Source organism: Pinus tabuliformis, chromosome 5_1 (assembly GCF_031772625.1).
Source record: "Pinus tabuliformis cultivar Carrire ecotype Pingquan chromosome 5_1, CPIR1, whole genome shotgun sequence".
NCBI classification, from domain to species: Eukaryota; Viridiplantae; Streptophyta; class Pinopsida; order Pinales; family Pinaceae; genus Pinus; species Pinus tabuliformis.
The window spans coordinates 650210777-650229455 of record NC_142305.1 but is presented as its reverse complement, the minus strand read 5'-3'; positions in this window follow the sequence as shown (position 1 = coordinate 650229455).

Sequence of the window (18679 nt, the reverse complement as noted above, 5' to 3'; positions counted from 1 at the left end):
AAATTGTGCGAAGTTGGAAGCTAGATATTGTGGACCATTTGAAATATTGGATAAGATTAGTTCCATGTCCTATAGGATTGCATTGCCAACAGTCATGCACATTCATAATGTTTTTCATGTTTCATTACTTAAAAAGTATGTTCCTAGTGCTAATCATGTAATAATTGGAATATGGTTCAAGTGGAGTCTGAGGGAGACTTTCAAATTTAGCTAGTTGAAATTTTGGATGAAAAATTTAAGGTACTCTAGAATAGATATGTCGCCTTGGTAAAGGTGCAATCATTTCAGTCTTGAAGATCATACATGTGAGCATGGGGATGTAATGAGGGAAGAATACCCTCATCTTTTTGGATAAACTTATTGTATACATGTATATATAATGCACTGAGGACAATGCCTAAATAAGGGGGAGGGGAATGTAACACCCCTACTCGACCCCTAGAATGTAAATAGCATGTATATGCAGTGACTAGGTTGGTGACCCTGAACATGCTAAATAGGTTGGTGCTTTGAGGGTTCTGTTGAGGGTCATTGTGTCCGTGTGTATGAGTGTTTTGTGTTTTAGGGTTGGTATTCCCATATTCCCATGTTTTATTGCGTCGAGAGGTGCTCTACATCCCAATACTGTAGATATGTTGTAATGTCATGTCCTATTTAACATTCTGACTAGGTCAAATTACATAAAAATTAAAATTAAAATTAGTTAAAGTAAAATAGTTTATTTATCGTTGGCAAATTTTGGATTCTAGAATTTGAATATAATATTTTTATTTTTTAAATAAAATTACTCATTTTTTATTGTGTCATCGCTCTCCATCCAAGTATGGAAGAGATGTAAATTGTCCTATAAACAATAAAAATAGTGATACGTTAAAATAAAATAAAAATAACTTTTTGAGTCTTTGTATTCACCCATGGTTTTTACTGTAGTATTCTTAACCCATCGTTTTCCCATGGCATTATTCTCTAATGTAGGCTATTTTAAAGCATGAACTTGTTTCTCCAAATAGAAGCTTTGAGTGGTCTATATGTTGTATCCCAACACATTATAATAGCCATTCTCAGTTGATGTTTCATGGTTAAATATTGAATCCGAACAATAATGAGGATGAGAGTCATAATTATAATGGTTTTCATTTGTTCACTTGATTTAGGCTCAATTTTGTGAAATTCATTAGTTTCAGCATTTCTAATGAAAAATTGGTATAATTTACTGTTTAAATTACTTGGTTGCAGAGGTTTTATTTAATAGGAAATGATAAGCATAAAAGACATTTCAAATTGGACATTTCAAATTGTTGAAGATCTATCGGTCAGAACCTTTGGAACTAAATATTAGCAAAGACCCCATTGTTTACACACTGCAAGAGGTCAATAATTTGTTGTTGAAAATAGTGTGCTTTTAAGATTTTCCCGTTATTTTCGTTCTCGTTATTGGGTCGAGAGGCACTCTACAACCCATTGTAGGACATATGTGTAGACGTTAGATGTTAGATGTTATATGTTAGATATAAATATTTTTAAATTCAATTATTATTATATTGTAATTTTGTTTTTATTAATAAATTTACCAACAATATTTTAAATAAAATACAGTCATAATATACATATCACATTAAAATATATAACATATAAACAGTACTTATAAATTAACATCAATTTTACCATATAAAAAAATAATGATTATGTAACATATTTAAATTCAATTACTAAGCTCATAAAAATTTAATATTTACAATATAACAAGATTCTTAACCATGAATATTCACCCCATTTTACCATGGATATTATTAACTTCTAAATAGGCTTTTTTACAATACCATGGCTTATCAATACCACATACCCAAAAACCATAACTCAATTTAAAAAAACAAAAACTATAAATATTTTATTTTAATTTAATTTTATAACATTTTTTTTAAATTAAAACTTAATACTTACAATAAACATACAATATAACAAGATTCTTAACCATGGATATTTACCCCATTTTACCATGGATATTATTAACTTGTAAATAGGCTTTGTTACAATACCATGGACCAATACTATGGCTTATCAATATCACTTGCCCAAAAACCATAACTCATTTCAAAATATAAATATTCTATTTTAATTTTATTGAATGGAGGCCCCATCCACCCCACTATGGTAGAGATGTTGTAACCCAATGTCATGTTTAACATTTTGACTAAGTCAAATTACATAAAAATAAAAATTAAATTAAATTAAATAAAAAATTGATTTGATCCAAATAAAATAAAATAATAAAATAAAAATAACCCTATAAAAATAAAAGAATAATAAAAAATAAAAATGGCCTATGGTAATGAGAACCCATGATACTCATGTATAATATAGCCTATTTAAAGGGGGGAATTAAACCAGCCTGGATCCATCTTAACTTTGGATCTACCAAGCTCTAAGAGGGATCAAATCTCTTTTCATTCTAAAAGAGATTTGATCCTGAAAAGAGATTTGATCCCTCTTGTAACACACCTTAATACATTTTTTTTTCTCTTTTCCATTTTAAACTTGACAACACCATGTCATATATCTACAGTTGGGATTTGGCACCTAAATCTATAAAAAAAATAATCATAAGTTTGAACCCCAATCATTGTATAGAATTGTTCCTTTATCATATCTTATTAATTAACTATTGAGAACAAATATGTATATATAAAGTTCGTAGTTTGTAAATATGGAAAAGTGCCACATTAATACATTATATTATTGATATTCATATTCCATTAATAAATCCCAAGCTCAGTGTATATATGTGAACCCCCTCTGTAACGATTATCATAATATTCGAACCTTCGCGATGCTTTCACCGAAGCTTGCCACCTGTCACTATTAATTGAAGTTCTTTGATCTATGGTTCTACTTGATTAGGTTTGCAATCAACTGTCAAGATTTGGGAAGTTGGTTAGGGTGTAACCACCCCCTTAGCACGTAGCACCACACCAAAATTAATTCGTCCAACTTGCTCAGCAAAAAATGGTTCTGCAACGACACTGGAACACTTGCCCTGTGGTGTAGACACTTAAAATCGAACAATAGTAAGGAACTCTCATTATTATATTGATACAGAGATCTTATTTAACTAGATAAAGGGTTTTTACTTTTTCGGTTGTATCATTTACTTACATTCCTTTTATGCTAACTCTACGGGGAGAATTTCGTGGCATTGAGATATTGATGGGAGGTCCAACCCTTCTCGGGTTGTTTTCTATCCTTTTCAAGATTCAAAAGGTAGTAATTTATCCTCTGCAATTGATATCGTCCCCCTGATTTCCTTTCTCTTAACTAGGTGAAAATTTCATAAGGGATCTGAGATATGGGTACCAACTCTAGGTGTGCGAAAATAATTATGACAAAAAGAGTCTCCTCTCAGGTATATTTTGATTAATATTTCTTTCTTCCAAAATGTTTTATGCATTGGTATTAATTATAATAACATTCTTATTCGAATTATTAACAAGTAGGGTTTTCTCACGGCAATCATCACCAAGAGGATTTCTTGCCAGGGTTCATGAGATTTTCTCCAGATTACCCCACTAATCACTGTCCTCTTGTCTCTCAAGGTTATAGCTTGGACCCAGTTGAGGTTTTTCTAACTTGTATGATATAGAATGTTCAAATAGAGGTATTTTACAATGTACTAAAATACCCTAGGGCTTAGGTTTTCACCATTATGATGATGATAACTTGTATTGTACTTATTATTATTTTTTAACGAAAGGCCTATGGCCATTTCTCCCAAGGGTTGAGACAGTCTTGACATTTATTTTTTAGTTAGCTTACAGTCTCTCGACTAGTTTATTAAAAACTTATACTAAATTAATTGTTAGACTGGCATTGGGAAATGAACCTTCGTGACCTCGAGTGTAAATTTATTTTTTGTTAATACATTAGCCCTCTTTTTCTTCTTTTGTTATATTAATTACCGGCACCCTCATCGGTTATAGGTTTTCCTTATGGAATAGTTCTTATTGTTGTTCAATTTCCTTTATAGGTTGTAATGTGCAATGGTAGTCATGTATTCAATATTTTTCGAACAGTAGTTTCTAGGTCCTTTCCAATACTAGGAATTTGTGACAGCATAACTCTTATTGTAAATTTTTATGTTGATACTCTGTTACTTATCATTACTTGTTAACATCCAAGTGGATTATCATCATGCATACAAGGTCTATGATGGTATTGAGAAATTGATACTCTCTATAGGGCTCTACAAGTTCTCAGTTGTTGTATCTTGTCAACAAAAACTATGAATAATTAACTTGAAGTCTTATGAAACACCGTTCGTGTTTCCCTTAACAGTGTTATACTATATGTCTCTATGTAAGACCGGGTTTATTACCGTATCATTAATGGGAACGATGGGACTAATCCTAGGCAATTGATTCCTACATCTTTGCCTGGGAACTAACCCATTCCTCACCCTAGGTTATAACTTAATTCTCTGTGTCCCATTGGTCTAAGCATAGAATAATAGTCGTTGAGTATTTTGACAAACGAAATAGTTTAATAAATACTTTATCGGTTCTAGGTTTCTTTTCAGATTTTCCTATTTTTGAAAATATTAATTGGAACTTCTATCGTAAATCACCAACCCTTAGGAATTAATGTTTATAGGGTATTCTTCTTCTAACATTTTTCTTTATCAAACCTTGTTCTGCTCAACCTTGTTCAGTGTTAGCCTTGAATTCTGGATTGTTCATGAGCTACCAGTTAATCATCTTAGCCTAGAACTAACCAAAACTAATGTTTTCAAATTAGCTTAAATAAACATACAACAGAATTTCAACAGAGTTCACCTTTATCATATGAATAACACACCTTTGTACTGACTCATCGTCTTCTCATCAGATAGAAAAAAATACCACACTATATACAACGAGTCCAAATTACTTATATGAACTATCTTGAGCAGCCATAAAACCACCAGGGAATAGAGTGCTCCACCCAACCTATGAGTATTGTGTCTGCACAACAGGACTCCCCCCAAGTCAGTTTCTTCCCAGAACAGTTAATTTACAGTGACCCAGTAAGGTCCTTCCAAAGGCATCAAGACATTTACAGTCCAACCCAGGAACTCAAACTCCCAATTTTGTCTCAATGATCCCACTGGCCACCCATGAGGTCAAGGATACCTTAACTGGTAGCATCCTATCAACCTTCAACAACGTCTTGTTTTAGATTCCAAAGCTTGAAGCTTCGATTACACTCTTGGACCTCCTTCCACCAGGCACCACGTCTCCAAGGTCACCTCAGGTTTTCTTGCCTCTCCCCTCTTGTCTCCCTTGTCCCCATTTGAGATTATTTATCTCTAGGGAGATGAATAACTGTCTTAACTGTCTGTTAAATGAAACTCTCTTGTAGCACTTCTCTCCCATGATTTGATGGTTGTCCATAGCTTGATTATTTAGAAAACAAAAAATCAATTAAATAAAGCAACATTTATATTTTACCACCCACCTAGGCCTTTACCTGGACCACAATTTTACCAAGTCTTTTTTCCGTAAAACAAAACATTTACAATTTTTACCGAGGGGTGTTACATCTTCCACCCCTTGAGTGAAACATTGTCCTCGGTGTTTTCTTATCCCTTCACATAGGCTAGGATATGTCTTGCACATACGACCTGTTAGTTTCAGTCTTTCCAGCCTTCCTACAGTGATCAAATATGCTCTTACAAAGTGATTTTGAAGTGTCAAGGTCAAATTTTGTCATTTCAGTGAGTCTTCAAGCAAAATTTGGTCACTAGGCATTAGGTCTAGGGTTTGCCCAAATGTCAGTCCATGTCATCATTCAGTTGAGCCTATCATCATTCAGAGGGTTTTCATTATCATGTCAGTGTCGAACGAGTCATTTTACACCTTATTCATGCTTCAGTTGTGCTTAGGCAAGCTCATTTCCCTCTCCTAGGGTTTTGAAGGCAATTTCTCTTGGACGGTCAAATCATCAGCAAAACTTGTTTCCAGATGTTCATACACCTTCCCCTATCCTTCATATACCTTATCAAACACTTCTCATCCCTTAGATCCGCCAAATTCCTCATTTTTGCACAAACCCTAGTTTCTAGCTACAACCTGGCAATTTTCTAGGTTTGGCCTGTGTTTTGCCCTTTTCGACCCCTTCCCCTCACTCAATCTCAGAGATTCCACTTTCCCCTGCTTCCTAACATCCCTCCCCACTCCCAAAAATTTCCCCAAGAATTTAGAAGCCCCCTATCCCCTTCATTTCGCTTCATTTCGACAAAATCCCTTGTTTCACACATCGGGACAAGTTGCACTCAAATGATGTTTCAGAGCAATAAAAGATGAATTTTGGAAAACTGAGAGAGGTTTTTGTCCATAACATGCCAAAGAAGAAAAACCTCCTTCACTTTTTGCACAGGTGTCATGGTTTTAGAGAAATTCCAAAATTACAATCGTCGGATCCAAGGAGTTTGGCCAAGGCACAAAAACAGAGAAAGAAGCCAAATCCCCTCCGTATCTTGGCTGAGGCTTCACTCAAGGATCATGGCACTCAATAGCCTAGCCATAGCTCAAATCCCAAGAAATTTTGAGAATTTTGGGTAATTTTGGCAATTTTTGGAAATTTACAGGTTTTGGCTTCTCAACAGGTCTCACCCCCGGTGAGACCCTTTGTCATCGTAGCTCCGTTTTGCAAAAACTCAACATTTTTGGATTTTTCATGCAAATTTACACATGCCTATGGATGGACTTGAGTTTTCATGGAGTTTTGGGCCTCCAAAAGGTCAAAATACAGCCAAATTTTGACTTTCTGCCCCTTTTTTGAGCTGCAGAAGTAGTCTTGGGAGAATTGAATTTTGACTGGGAAAATGACCTCCAAATCCAAAAATTATAGTTGGGTTGGAAATTAGACTCAGAGACCTTTCCAACGAGCTATCCTGCACCTCATTCTAACACTGGGAAGGCCTCCAAATAGGGCTCCAAAGTGCGCGACCCGTTGAGGAAGATGTGCGCGACCCGTTGAGGGAACTTTGCCAGATTTGACCAGTTCAGCTCAGAAATTGCAGTTTAGCTCCAGTTTGACTTTCTGAGGTCGATGGTGGTCCTCTTGACTGTAATTATGACACTTTTTGGATACTTTTACTCTTGTTTAACTCTTCTAGAAGATTCTTGCATGTAAAGGGTAAAAATTGAATGTATGAACTGGTTTCCAAGTTTATAGAGGCAAGTTGTTTTGACTGCCTATTTTCTAGTGCTTAGTTTAAAAGTGGTTCAAACAGCTCCTAGGATAGTGAGCTCGACCCATGGAGGCAGGGAAAGAGGTTAGATCATCTATATTATGTACTTTCTTGCTCATTTTCATGGTTGGACTCTTGAGGGAGAAGCTATCACTGTATTATTCACTTGTATCTCTGCAATTTTTGGCTAAGGAAGACCAGGGTTTTGCAGACATCATTGGGATTCTTGTGGACTCTTGTGTTGATGGTGTGTTCTCTTATTGTAATTGTAAGTGTGTTTATGTGTTCCATCTCTTTCTTTACTGCAGCTTATTAAACAAATGAAGTGATAAAGTTTGAATTCATGCTTGCCATGCTCAGCTTTCAAATTTGTTTAATGTTTATGTTTTCCACTGTCTAGAGAGGATTCAAAGTCATTGTTTTCCCTCTTTAGCTTCTCTTTTTTCTTCCTTGATCATCCATCTCAGTTAAAGGCATCAGCACAAACTCCTACCTTGCCCCAAAGACCCACCTACAAAACCTGAGCTCAATCCCCGCACCCTGAATTGCACTCCCTCCAATTGCCACCAAAAACCCCAAAAACTTTAAATCAACCCTCCTTATCAGTTTACTAGCCTAATATCAGTGTTTCTAATTGGTCAGCTCATCCTATTGAAAAATCCATCGATTTTGACCGGAGAGAGCCTTCTCCTGCCTCGTAGGGCTAGCTACGAGGCTGAATGGTTTGATGTAGCTTTGAGATTTGCCTTCTCAGCCTGAGGTGAAATTTCAAGAGCTAACACGACCTTCATCTCCCAGGTAGTTTATCACAGGTAGCTTATCCCAGGTAGCTTCTCCCAGCTAGAGTGCTTCCATTGCACTTAATTTGAAGAATTTCTCATCTCTATAGCATGATTTTATTTTGTCCGATAATGAATAAATGGAGGTCTTATCAAGAAATTTTCATCTAATTTGACCTACATTCACAATCATTTTGGTCATTAGTTTTCCATCAATTGAGAATACACACACACACACATATATTTTAATCTCTACTACAACTCCGTCAGTTATTGTTTATATACCCAACAAGGGTCATCTGCATGCATCATAACCCAACAAGGATAAGTAACCTACGCTCAATAAGAGTTAGCAACTTCATTATAAAATCATCAATGTAAACTCTTTTACTTACCCAATGGCTATAGCAATAGATGAAGACCCCACAAAGTGGCTCCATTATAAGTTTTTTAGATTATGGAGGTGGTATATCAAAAACCATTTACAGTTTTTTTTTTGTCTTTTATAACAGATTGCAACTAGTGTGTTTTGTACTAAATAGCACTACTATACTTTTATCCTAGCTCAAATGTTACATACATATTAGCCATGCATAAGTAGAGTTTAAGGTACTCCCCTTTTCTTGCCATATTCCATATGGCCATGTTGCCATCTATTTTTCTCAGTAAACTTACTCATGCCCGTCATGTGCTGCTTTGCAATTTTTTTAGCACCAACTAAGGGTACACTTTGCAGTGGTTTCAATTTTTGTCATTTTGTCATCCTATTTTGCAAGTTACTAATGTAAATCATATGCAATTTTTGCTTCCATGTATAGTCATGAGGTTTCCCCCTCTAGTGCTGGTATGATATTGACTGGTCATACTTGCCATGTTACCCCCTCTCTATTTTCTACAAGTCGGACACGGCCTGTTATCCGCTTCATTCAGCGATAAATTATTTAATTACATTTGACATATAAGATCTAGTGGAATAGTAATAGAAAATAGTTTTATTCCAATCTAAAAATAAGTAGTTATCTTATTATACTCTCACATAAGAACCATACTTGTTATTGTCTCAAGGAAGGGTTCTTCACCTTGATCCTATGAGGGCTTGCAAGTAATGGTTTATTCCTTAGGTACTACCAAACTTCCATGATACCATACCTGTCGCAACAAAACATTACCAATTTCTAGAGTAATCGGTTAAACTCACAACTTCCATGGTAAATATTATCTTGTCCCTCCTATTTCTTTCATGGGTTGTTTCACGCAAAAAAAAAATCAAGGTTTTTACCCCAACGTGGGAATTAGCTAATTATCCTATCAAACTGCCCCCACAGTAAACATATTTATTATCATCTTTATTTTTAATTTTAAGTTCAAGGAATATTTCTTATTTAAATCATTTCCTCCTTTTTCTTTCTATAAATCTTCCAATAGACCATCAAAGCTTAAAGTACAAGGTAATATTCAAAGAGACCGCTATGACAATTCAAGGGCACAGTCTAGAGTATTACTTGCATGCTTGCAATCATTACAACAAATTACATTACCAAATTTAACATTGTACTACTTCAGAACGCATTACCTATAGGTTTTCACAACCCTCAGCTTAGGTTTACATGCCCTCCTGATACTACAATTCATTGATTAAGGTGTCTGGGGTCACATGTGTCATGACTATGATGCCTTTCCCTTTGAATCATCGATGTCTACCAACTATCTCAATACATCATGTTAGTGTGATTGTCTTGACATATTTCTTTTTTTATTGTTTCTTTTCCCAATATATGTTCATTTTGTTCAGTCACTCGACCAACTCTACTTGTGTTTAAAAAGTCATGCTAAAGTTCCTGAAGGTACTTATCTGGGTAACATGGTCTGGTGTCATGTTGCAACTTTCATGCCAGCACATCATCTGACAACAAGCATAGGTAACGATTGCCCTGATGTGCTCCCAACATCTTCTTTACCATAGCCTGGTTACCTTACCCGGCTACTTGTCAATTACTACCCACACTCTATCTATATCTACTTTCTACTCTTCAAGTCACCTTCAGATGACGAATTCTTACAAATATTTAATATTCTTATTCGTTGATGTGTGTCTTATTTATTTTTAAAGCATCAAACTAGCAAGGATTTGGTTACAATTTTTTTTCCCATTGCAGTCGTATCATTGGGTCTTTATATATATATATATATATATATATATATATATATATATATATATATATATATATATATATATATATGACGAGATCTCCCTGCTCTGCATCTGCGAGAAGTTTTCTCGATCTGCTTGCATCACGGAGCGCTAGTCTCATATCTGGATTATGTAATTATCTGAGAAGCAAATATATCATTGCACATCTTTACTGCACATTTGGTTCTTTGTATTTATGGTATCAGGCTAGTGATCCACATAATGTTGCCTATCTGAGATATTACATCCAGTCTATGCCTGGTAAAATTCCTGATCTAATTAACCAGTACATAGCAGATCATAAAGTAAATTTGGAAGGACAATCATTTGCAGCTATTCACCAATTGATTGTCACAATATTGCAGAAAGAATGTGCAGAGAGCAAAGCCAAGAAGAATTTTTCAAAACAGATGCACTTTAGCACAAAGCTTTGCAATAATTTCAAAGAAACCTATAATTTTGGTTGTCACAAGTGAAAGAAAGGTTTCTAAAAAGGCAAAGTTTGATAACTCTTGCTCCTGCAAGGTTGATAAATACTTTCCTAAAAAGAAAAAATACTTTCCTTCCAAAAGATCATTTAAAGGACGAAGGGTAGTATTTAGGAAAAGATCAAAACCTTCTAAAAAAGGTGTGTGTTTTATTTGTGGTAAAGAAGGTCATTATGCTAACGCTTGCAGAGAAAGAAAAGATAAAAAGCAGATGAAGATAATGAATATCTTTTATACAATACATGATCCACAAGATTGGGATCTCATATCCCACTCTGATGGAGAATATTTTGAAGTTTCAAGTTCTTCTTCAGAATCTTCAGATAGTGAAATTCCTGAAATCAGGAAATTAACAATTGATTCAGAATCATCTGATTCTGATGAAACATTCATTCCTGATATTAAAATGTTCAGTTTGAATTCCTCAGGAGAGATACAAGCAAAGATTACAGCAGTCAAAGCCGATCTAGCACAGTTAGATCCAGTTCAGTTTACAGCAAGAAGAAGATTGACTGAAAAACTTAAGAATCTTGAGAAACAACTGCCATCCAAAAGGAAAGAAAGATTTTCAGAGGAAGAAAGAGATGATGATGACTTCATCGAGAAAGAGTTCGATTCAATGTTCAGACCTTTGCAGATTTCAGTATCTCCAGGTATGAATCAAATTGATGCTCTTAAAAAGAAGATCACAGATTTGGAATCTTCAATTCATCATACAAGGTCAGAAATGATACAGTTGTCTTCCAAACTTCAAATACTTATTTTTGATTATGATGATTGTAATTCCAAATTAACCAGCCTACTGATGAAAAATGTGCCAGTTATTGAAGAGATATCCCCAAAGAAAAATGTTGAGCTTTTTAATGTTATGGGCATCGGAGATAGAGTAGTTATTCCAATAAGAATTAAAGTCCCTAACATTAAACTGTATACTTTGGATGCTCAAATAGATTCTAGTGCTATGAGTAGCTGCTGCAAATATAAAGCCATTCCTCATTATTATTGACAGCCTACTAAACTCCAATTCAGGGCTATCACTGGTGATTTAATGGAAATAAGTCACATAGCTCCTGAATTTCCTATTCTTTTGAATGATGTCCAGGTTTTTGTCACTTTGTATAGTTTTGATACTGGTGCTGATGTTCTGTTAGGACAAGATTTTCTGAAGAAATATTTGCCAGTCACTTTTGGACAAGATTATGTTATATTCTCCACCACTGCTGGTCCTATCATAGTCCCTGCTTCTAGTGATTACAAAATTAATGTGCAGCCTGAAGATCAGGATCCTCTCCAGTATAGTCTGCAAGATCTGACCAAGATTAATAAGATCGTAAAAAATGCAGAGTTACATGGTCCCAAAACTTTGCAACAAATTTCTGATAAACTTCATGCAGATTGTACTTCGAGTAGGCCAGATGCCTTTTGGGAAAGAGAAAAGTATTTTGTTGCACTACCTTACCGAGAAGGATATATTCCTAGGCCACAAAAAGCCAGTGCAAATCATATGAGTCCAAAAGAGCAAGAATTATGCAAAGCAGAAATTGAACAATTGTTAGAACAAAAGCTTATTGAATCCTGTAAGAGCCCTTGGGCCTGCCCGACTTTTTATGTCAATAAGCATAGTGAGCAGAAAAGAGGCAAGAAAAGGCTTGTGATTAATTATAAGGCTTTGAATGATGCTCTCCTTCCTATTCGATATCCTCTGCCTAACAAAGAATTGTTACTTGCTAAGATTGCTAATGCTAATGTGTTTAGCAAGTTTGATCTTAAAAGTGGATTTTGGCAGATTGGTATTATTCCTGCTGACAGATATAAAACAGCCTTCACTGTTCCTCATGGCCAATATCAATGGACTGTGATGCCCTTTGGTTTGAAAAATGCTCCATCTGAATTCCAAAAAAGGATGGAAGACATTTTTGGTGGGGTAGAGTACATTATTGTATATATTGATGATTTGCTTGTATTTAGCAGAGATGTAAATATGCACAAGATCCATTTAGAACAATTCTACCAACTTTTATATAAGCATGGATTAGTACTTTCAGATTCAGAAGAGAAGTTTCAGATTGGAAAAGTCAAGATTGATTACTTGGGTTTACACATAGAAAAAGGACATGTAGAACTTCAGCCACATGTGCTAACCCATCTATTAAAGTTTCCTGATATAATTGCCGATGTAAAGACCCTGCAGAGATTTCTTGGATGTCTGAATTATATAAGAAAATTTTATGCTAAACAATCAGAGGATACAAATATACTACAGAACAGACTGAAAAAGAAAGGTGTCAGTTGGACAGATGAAATGACAGCAGCAGTAATTAGTATTAAGAGTAAGCTTAATGATTTGCCAAAACTCAAGCTTCCTGATACTAATCTTCCTTTTATACTTGAAACAGATGCTTCTTATCACACTTGGGTTGTAGTTTTGTTACAAAAGCATGGAAGAAAAGAATTGGTTTGTGCCTATTCCTCAGGATCTTTTGATGATACAGAGAAAAAGTATCCTTCTTCCCATAAAGAAATACTTGCAGTAAAAAGAGGAATAAAGAGATTTCACTTGTTCTTGAAAAGTGTTAAATTTGTTGTCAGAACAGATCTAAAGCATATGAAACAGATGTTGGCAAACAAAAGATTGTTAGAACAAGGTAGTACCAGAGTACTAAGATGGGCACTATGGCTAGAAGGTTTTGATTTTGATATTGTTTACAAATCTGGTGCAGGAAAATATCTTGTTGACATGCTTACCAGAGAAGGTGCTCAAGAAACCAGGGAGATCAAGATGTTCAGACCACTTAATCAGCATGAAGCTTCTACAAGTCAGTCCAGTCATGTCAAGTCTAAAAGAGTTAAGTATGTTACAGTCTGTAGTAACTGTCATTATGAGTTTTGTCTAGAATGTCTATCAAAATAGGTCCAAGTCTTGCCATTATGCTTAAGACAAATCATTCTGCAAAAATGGTTTGATTCCGAGGAGTCTAGATGGTCATATACAAAAGAGTTACCATATAGGATTAGGCCATGGCGTGTTTATTATGCATTGTCTAGGGAACCAAATCCTGTTTATTTTGGGTGTATTCAAAATACTGACTGGACATGGTCAGACTACTTTTCTATTCACCAAAGAGCTAGGATACATGGTTCGGTTAAGGTCATATTTTATGCTCACGCTATAGATCCCTCTAATAATTGGTGGAGTCCATGGTTTAAGCTATTCATGTTTAGATATTTGCCTAGAGCTAAAAGCATTTTTGATAGGACTTTTGCTGAGTTTGTCAGAATCTTCCATTGGGAAATGCATGTAGCTGTCCAGAATGATTATGTCTTAGAGTTCGAATTCATCCACAAACACACAATTGTCATTCCTAATGAAGAAGATGAGTCCTTTAAGCTTTCTGTCAGATTCAGAGGATTGATATCAGTGGACCCACATGACAGGCCAACATTCATGTTCACATTCCCATTCTTTTGTTGTACCAGAGATGCAGCACCATATTGGCTAGATGAATCTGTCCCATACGAAGTGCTGGCTCCAAACAATGAAGAACTAATTGAGGAATTGATAGAACAAGACCAAATCAGACTTGGCCATAATAATCCAGCTGTTCCAGATACTCATGCACATGATTATGACGACAGGGCTAACAGCGACTGATTGAAAGGATCAATCAAATGAAATCCTTTCATATCCTGCTTTATTTGTACATATACTACTCTTTGGTTTCCGTGGGATTTAGTCCGAATAAAATCTCCACTGTGTAATTACTTTATCCTGTTGTTCTTTGGTTTCCGTGGGATTTAGTCCGAATAAAATCTCCACTGTGTAATTACTTTTGTATAAGAGCCGATGTCCTAGATTCCGGCCATCTTTTCACTCCAGAGATGTCATGATTCGGTCCCCATATGGCTGAGCCTCCAAGGGACGAGATAACAAGTGGTTGTCCCCACTTGCCCGAATCTTTAGAACTATTCATTACTTTTGTACAAAGTTCTTTCGTGATAGACATCTTGCATGATGTTCTAGCGAAAGTTTGATTCTTTTGGTTTCAAGTTCCCGGTAAAACCTTTCACCAGATGACCTGCTAGGATATTATAAATACCAGCATTGTAAGCTCATTAAGGCATTAGAGTCTTGAGAGTTTTGAGAGAGTCTGAGTAGTGTTGTAGTCTGAGTGAAGTCTCCCTGCTCTGCATCTGCGAGAAGTTTTCTCGATCTGCTTGCATCACGGAGCGCTAGTCTCATATCTGGATTATGTAATTATCTGAGAAGCAAATATATCATTGCACATCTTTACTGCACATGTGGTTCTTTATATATATATATATATATATATATATATATACAATTTTCTGCAGTTCTAATAACTATCTATGGAATTTAGCATGCATCTATTTCTGTTGATCCTATTGTATCCACTTATCTCACATATTTAGATATTAGATTTACAACTAACATCCATTTCAATCAATCATAATTCTCTTGTCATTTTGTTTCGTCCTATTTAACTTTCTTTTTGTGAGATGAGTACAATATAAACCATTTAAAGAATCATTCTATGATTCAGTATTGTGAGTCTATAACTCACAAATTCTTGAGCCTCTATGTCTACGAGGTGTAAGAATTTCAAGAACCATCTCAATATATATTTTAAGGTCATTGTACTCCTTAAGAAGATTCCTTACTCTGGAAAAGGACTCTAATCTTTCTCACTTTATACTTACTAATTTGGATGTAAAGTGGATATCCTTTAGAATCCAACAACACTCTTCTGATGTGCTCCATATCTATTTGTTCTCTTGGATTAGGCCATGTTACTTTCACTCAAAACCCTCAATTATGTTTGAAACGAATCTTCTTTCATCACAAATTATCCAAAATGTTTTATCACAACTTACCCCCATTTCACTGGTTTTTAGACAGGAATTTTATCAAGAAATTCAATTATAGTTCTCTATTGCTTGACTATTTTATTTATTTATATCATTTTGATTGTTTGAAGAGAATCTATTGACCTTGATCCGAGCCCCAGTTTCTTAAAACTTTCCAATTTTATTCTTATGATTTTCCTTTTACTCGAAGAGGTCAGAAATATTTCTCTTTGAAAATCTAACAATTGTAATATACCATAATACCTAACTTACACAAGAAACATTGGAACATATTCAATGATATAAATTTTGGTATATTTCCCTATGTTGATGATGTATACCAATAATTCTACTATAGTATCCAGACTTCGGTGGCTCCCCTTATTAAAAGACTTTTTCGTGTGTAAGCTAATTAATTTTCTTATCAATTTAGAATTATTTCCATCCATCGTGATTCATGTACCAGCCGGTTAATATTACACACGATTTATTTATACTCGAGTTATATAGTTGGCATATAGGTTTGTATTTTTATTATCATTAATATCGCTACTTACCATTTTACTTTCTAGAGCTTAATTTTGTGAAAATGAATCCTCCCATTCCTATCAATCACCCCAACTACCTCAATGGATCGTAGTTATATATATATATATATATATATATATATATATATATATAGATATAATCATAAGAGTTCTTAGTCAACATCCAACTTGTGTGCCAGGAGGTAGTTATACCAATCAAGTGATTATCTTTCTGACTGTATCTAATGTAACAATTAGGTATTACTAACTTTGAACCAATAGTACCTTTTACCCTTTCTGTACTTGCCTCCTTCTCAACAACCTATATTAGATGTTTAATCTAAAACATATTTATTATTCACCTTATAAATTGTGGTTACCAAAAAGGTCTAGCAACCAGAAGTACGTAATCATTATACAAATAATCATGAACCTTTCAAGGTGCAATACCCTGCCTTCCTTGTTAACATAGCCATTTGATGTTTTATTATTGTTTAATAGTATCTGGCTTGATACTTTACTCAATTTACACACATATATGTCTCATGCTTTGTTTTACCCATATACATCATTATGGTTACAAACCATAAATTTCTTCTCGATCTATTATCCCTCAGCCATGGAATGTGATTTACTATTTACAATTGTCTTCTCTCCTAGGCACTCAATATTTTTGTCTATAGTTAAGGTTACCCCAACGAAATTAGTATTCCTTTAACTTATTTTTCGTAACGATTTTTTTTTAATCAGGACAAGATTCTTCACTCTTCATTACCATGGCTCTTGATACAAAATTTATTTGATTTCTTATTATAGTTTGTTTCCAGCTCTTAATCATTAATTTTAGCCTTAGAGTATGTATTAAACGGTAAGGGTACAAAATTTTGTCACATCTCCAATTCTTTTCTTCATGGATCATAACATAATTTATTAACATTTTCCCTTAATCGAGCCATAGCACTGAACCCTTCAGCTCTTATACCACTTGTAACACACCTTAATATAATTTTTTTCACTTTTACCATTTTAAACTTGACAAAACCCTATCATATACCTACAGTTGGGGTTTAGCACCTAAATCAACAAAAAACTAATCATAAGTTCGAACCCCAACGATTGTATAGAATTGTTCCTTTATCATATCTTATAAATTAAGTATTGAGAACAAATATGTACATATAAAGTTTGCCATTTGTAAATATGGCACAATGCCACATTGATGCATTGGCTTATTGATATTCATATTGCATTAATAAATCCCAAGCTTAGCGTATATATGTGAACCCCCTCTAAAAAAATGATCATAATATTCAAACCTTCATGATGCTTTCACCAAAGCTTGCCACCTATCACTAGTAAATGAATTTCTTTGATCTTTGATTCTACTTGATTAGGTTTCCAATCAACGGTCAAGATTTGGGAAGTTGGCTGGGGTGTAACCAGCCCCTTAGCCCCCAGCACCACACCAGAATTCATTCATCCAACTTGCTCATCCAAGAATGGATCTGCAACGACGCCAGAATTGTTGCCTGTGGTGTAGACGGTTAAACTCAAACCTCAGTAAGGAACACCCATTATTATACTAATACAAAGATCTCATTTAACTAGATGCAGGGTTTTTAATATTTCTGTTGTATCATTTACTTACATTCCTTTTATGATAACTTCATAGGGAAAATTTTGTGGCATTGAGATATCGATGGGAGGTACAACCCTTCCCGGGTTTTTCTCTCTCCTTTCCAAGATTCAGCAGGTAGTGGTTTCTCCTTTGCGACTGATATTGTCCCCCTGATTTCCTTTCTCTTAATTAGCTCAAAATTTCATAAGGGGTATGAGATATGGGTACCAATTCAAGGTGTGTGAAAATAAGTCTAACAAAAGGATTCTCCTCTTAGGTATATTTCAATTAATATTTCTTTATTCCAAAGTGTTTTATGCATTGGCATTAATTATAATAACATTCTTATTTGAATTCCTAACAGGTGGGGTTTTTTCGTAGCAGTCATCAGCAAGAGGATTTCTTGTTAGGGTTCGTGGGCATTTTCTCTATATTACCCCAATAATCACTGCCCTCTTATCTCTCCAAGTTACGGCATGGACCTAGTTGAGATTTTTCTAACTTGTATGATACATAATGTTCAAATAGAGGGATTTTTACTATGTACTGAAATACCTTAGGGCTTAGGGTTTCACCGTTATGATGATGATAACTCGTATTGTACTTATTATTATTTTTAACTTCTTCTTTTTTTTAATGAAAGGCCTATGGCCATGTCTCCCAAGGGTTGAGACAATCTTGACATTTCTTTGTTAATTACCTTATAGTCTTTTGGCTAGTTTATTAAAAACTTATACAAAATTATTTGTTAGACTGGCATTGGGAAACAAACCTTCATGACCTGGAGAGTAATTCTCTTTTTTGTTAATATAGTAACCCTTTTTTCTTCTTTTGTTTTATTACTTACTAGCACCCTCATCGGTTACAAGTTTTTCTTATGCAATCGTTCTTATTGTTGTTTAGTCTTCTTTATGGGTTGTAATGTGCAATGGTAGTCATGTATTCAATATTATTGGGAAAATAATTTATGGGTCCCTTCCAATAA